Source organism: Bactrocera tryoni, unplaced genomic scaffold, assembly GCF_016617805.1.
Source record: "Bactrocera tryoni isolate S06 unplaced genomic scaffold, CSIRO_BtryS06_freeze2 scaffold_111, whole genome shotgun sequence".
NCBI classification, from domain to species: Eukaryota; Metazoa; Arthropoda; class Insecta; order Diptera; family Tephritidae; genus Bactrocera; species Bactrocera tryoni.
Genome location: NW_024395825.1, coordinates 2,383 through 7,466, shown reverse-complemented (window position 1 = coordinate 7,466; position 5,084 = coordinate 2,383). Strand labels below are relative to the sequence as shown.

General features: G+C 36.6%; 1 pseudogene; it reads left to right on the top strand.

Annotated features, from left to right (window-relative positions):
* Positions 1 to 1,286: 1,286 nt before the first annotated feature.
* LOC120779966 lies at positions 1,287 to 4,579 on the top strand (annotated as a pseudogene).
* The last annotated feature ends 505 nt before the right edge of the window (positions 4,580 to 5,084 follow it).

Sequence of the window (5,084 nt, the reverse complement as noted above, 5' to 3'; positions counted from 1 at the left end):
TCCGTCCGTCCGTCTGCCTGTATATATACGAACTAGTAACTAAGGTTTTAAGATATCGTTTTGAAATTTTGCAAACGTCATTTTCTTTTCAAGAAGTTGCTCATTTGTCGGAAATGCCGATATCGAACCACTATAACATACAGCTGCCAAATGAACTGAACGATCGGAATCAAGTTCTTGTATGGAAGACTTTCACATTTGACAAGATGTGTTCACGAAATTTGGTATAGATTATTTTCTAAGATAAATATGTAATATGCGAAGAAATTTTTAAGATCGGCTTACTATAGCATATAGCTGCCATACAAACTGCACGATCGGAATCTAGTGCTGGTATGGAAAACTTTTGAATTTGACAATGTATCTTGACGAAATTTGGTACATATTATTTTCTAAGGCTACAATGAAATCTCCGAAGTAATTGTTCAGATATGTAGGTTAACTATAGAATATAGCTGCCATAAAAACAGAATAATCGGAATCAAATGCTTGCATGGGAAACTTCCTCATTTGACAATATATCTTCACGAAATTTGGTATGAAATATTGTTAATAGAAATATTGTAATATCGAAAGAAATTGTTCAGACCGGCTTACTATAGCATATAGCTGCCATACAAACTGATCGATCGGAAAAAAGTTCTTGTATGGAAAACTTTTGCATTTGACAAAATATATTCACAAAGGTTGGTATGGAATATTTTCTAAGGCAACAATATAATCTCCGAAAAAATTGTTCAGATCGGATTACTAGCTTTCATATAAACTGAACACATAGTGACTAAAAGAAATGCACCCGTGAAGGGTATATTAGCTTCGGTGCAGCCAGTAATTCGTTTCTAATCATTTATTTTATATTAAATGGTGCAAAAATAACTTTAGTTCCATATCAAACTTTAGTTAAAATCCATTTATTCATAAAATAAGAAAGTAGTTGTAAACAAGCAAAAAATTAGTGTTACCATTTTTTGTAATGAAATAAAAATAAGAAAAAAGAAAGATTATGACGTCATAACTAAACTCATTATCGTGTGATGAGTAATGTAAAATCTTTCAGGATTCTTATTATCTTAATGAATCACAGTGTTGGATCGGGTAAAAAGGAGTTCAACCCAAAATAATTGAGCACGCCCAGGTGTTGGTCCGACCGAGGGTTATTTTTTTGAAACGCGGCCGCGGGCCGCCAATGCAAAAAGGATTTCTATGCGGAAAACTAATGTGTTATATATTTCCTGTCATTGGGGTATTATTTGTTTTCTGTATTTCTTTTGGTTCTTCTGTAAAATATGAACGTAAGGTAGCACTGATTATTAGTTGGAATGCAACCCTTTTGTTATTGTACGAACAAAAATAAATGAACAAAAGTTAAATGTTCAATAAAAGTTATTTTTGCACTATTTAATATAAAATAAATGGTAAGAAACGATTTAATGAAGTGTTAGTGAATATAAAAGTTAAAAATATAACCATAAAATTCATTATAAATGGGAAAAACACGCATTTTAATAGTTGAATTTTTGAACTTTAAATGCAAATATCTGAAAAACCTTAAATCAGCGGCAACTATATAAATGTATTTTCTTAATTAAGAGGAGCTTCTCTATCCGTACATACCCATTTTAACCCCGAAATCGAGGAATGCTATTCCAAAATTTACCCATTACGGTATTCCAGAAGCTTTCACTCTTATATTAATATTCGTTTGCGAGCTTCAAAATTACACTTCGATTTTTAGCATTGGAAATTTAGTTTATTTCGGGTTGTGTGGCCATTGAAAATCAGCTTCTCTGATCACTCTTCGTTTGTCGTTTGGTTTCCGGATGATTTTTTTCCCCGTATTTTGTCCACTTCGTTGCTTAAAGTTGGAGTACGGAAATGGCCAATTTCGTGCATTTTCCGTACAATGCAACGGGAAACACTTTCGTTAAATATTTTATAAAGAGCCGATTTCTTTTATTCGTCTGTGAGCTCACATTTCGGTATACGAACTTAAAGATTGTAAAGAATAAATAGTTTTAGCGTTTTTTTTAATAAAAAAAATAACGCTGGCCGTGAAGGTGTTTATAAATCACTCGCACGTTAAAGAACTATGAACACCCCGGTGTTGGATCGACCAGGATTATTAGAGAAGGAATTCTATGCGAAGAACTAAAAAATAATGATTTTGGGTGCTGGTTTTGAAAATGAGCTATTTCAAGTCTGGCCCTTCTACAAAGGTCTCATACATATAAAGCGTAACTAAATACCACAGCGAGAGATCTTAAGGTTACTAAGACATCTTTTTGTTTATTTTCCACCCTTAGTAGTTCAGGAACGTTCGATTAAAAGCTGCGATAACTACAAATAAAGAACTGCGGTTGGTATTTTACTAGGCTCGGAGTTCAACGGACCATCAAAGCTGCCAAGCTACTGAACGGACGCAGATTTAGTGTACACCAGACAACTTGGAAGAAGAAAGCTTCCAAGTGCATTTACTTATTTGAAATATTTTAATCAATATTGTAATTTTTTATTATAGAAGGAAAGTTAAGTAACTAGTAAAGGCCACAAGTTCTTCTCATACACTTGCTCTTCAGAGAAATTCCAGTGAGCAGAACCGTTTCATGGAGAAATTAATGGCAAAAATATGTAGCTTCTACGACGAGCAGTCTTTAATCAATGTGACATTTAAAGTTTCAAACCCAACGGCTCTGTAAGTATTACTTTGTCCTCAGCTTATATAAATTTATACAGATTAATATTTATAATTTTTTTTTCAGTGTACCCGCGCATCGTTTGATACTCGCAGCAGCGAGTCCTTACTTCGAGAACCTTTTCAATGGCAATCAAGGCACTAATCCAGTCATCGAGATAAATGATATCGATTACAGAATTGATTGCCATTGATTACTTCGAGAACCTTTTCAATAGCAATTAAGGCACTATACCAGTCATCGAGATAAATGAATCGATAGCGATATTTTTGAGCATCTAATAACCGTTTGTTACACCGGACAAGCCCTTATTACCGTTAGCAATGTCGCTGCATTGCTAAATGCGGCAATCGTTTTGCAATTGGACGATGCCGTAGCCAGTAGCGTGGACTACCCCATGACACATATTGATGAATTCACTTTACAGGGTGCTTATACGCTGGAGCGTGAAACGCAGTGTGAACTTCTTAAGCAGAAAATCATCGAATACGGGACAGAGAATTTCATATAGGTGAGTCTAAATATACACGTAACGTTCCACAGTAACGGTATTTGTATAATTTAAATTTTGTTTCTAATAACACCAGATCAACCGAAGCGATGAGTTTTTGAATTTTGATGTAGAAAAATTGCAACGTATTCTCGTATCTGACAATTTGAATATAACCCGTAAGGAAGATGCCTACGATGCCATAAAACGCTGTTTCAATTACGATGTACCTGCGCGTCAAGGGCAACTGTCACTTTTAATAGCTTGTCTGCGGCTTACCTAATTCAATGTGAACTTTCTGTTGACACACATACATCCGTTACCTGGATGTGAGCTACTGGCCTTCAAGGCGTTATCGTGGATCAGAGAGCCCACTGCACGGCCAATGATAAATATCCGATTTATCCGAACGTGGGGATAGTGCTACAAATTGTGGTGAGAAAACGATCCTACCGATTTGCTCGGAGGTAAATGCACCACCAACAATGTCAGCCTGGAAATCCAACGCTGGATAACTCTTGCCAACAGGTGCTACTTCGGACTGAGTAAGCAATTGAAAAGTAAAGTCCTCTCTCGACGAACAAAAGCCAAACTCTATAAGTCGCTCATAATTCCCGTCCTGCTATATGGTGCAGAGGCATGGAAGTTGACAACATCTAATGAGGCGACGTTACGAGTTTTCGAGAGATAGGTTCTGCGGAAGATTTATGGTCTTTTGCGCTTTAGCAACGGCGAATACCACAGCCGATGGAACGATGAGCTGTACGACATATGCGACGACATTGACATAGTTCAGCGAATTAAGATACAGCGGTTACGCTGGCTAGGTCATGTTTTCCGAATGGACGAAAACACTCCAGCTCTGAAAGTATTCGACGCTGTACCCGCCGGGGGAAGCGGAGGAAGAGGAAGACCTCCACTCCGTTGGAAGGACCAAGTGGAGAAGGACCTGGCTACGCTTGGCGCGCTGTTGTTAACTCGGCTATAATCGCGTAAGCGGTGTCTACGCCAATTAAGAAGAAGAAACGCATACTATGGCATATATTCAAAAATGATAATCTTACATTAATGTACTTACAATATTTTTGGAATAGCTGAATCCCAAGCTGTTGCAATATAACAAAGCTGAGGATAAGTGGCAGGAATATCCGAGTATAAAAATCGATTACGAATGATATAGAACTATTTTAAAGGACGATAATTTATTATTTATTGGCGGTTGTAAAAGTGGTGTCACAATTAACGTCGTCCACAGCTGGAATATACGAAATAAGACATGGCAAAATTTACCCTAGATGAGCCAGGAAAGAAGGATACACTGCGTTGTCGAATTAAATGGTAAAATCTACGCGATTGGTGGTTATGAGGGTAATAATGCTTTGTCGTCGGTGGAAAGGTGAATATATATGAATCTGTAACGAATTACCTAACGATGGCGATTGTGGGCTTTAACAATTTCAGGTTAACTTTAAGCTTAATGGTGAACTAGAACTTTAGACTAGATGTGTGAGGGTGGTATGGATAATAAAGAAAATAAGGTACTTCGGCATGAAGTCCTCTTAACTCTATTAAAATTAAACAAAGCGTTTATTGCTACTTTTTATGTTACAGGTAGCTGGACATAAAGGTCACATTAATGTTTTAAGCCTTAACGGTGTTGAACGATACGATCCTCAGCAAGACAAATTATCACAGGTATATTTGTATATTGAGTTCATTTTCGCCAAACGCTTGATGTCAAAAATTTGCTTTCTGGTAGATGCTGATTGTTATATAGCTTGCATATCACTAGACAATAAACTATGGGCTGTTGGTGGCCTGTCTAAATCTGCTGACAAGATATGTGTATCATTCTTTGATGAAGAAAATTCCTGTTGGCTAAAAGGATACTCGTTACCCAA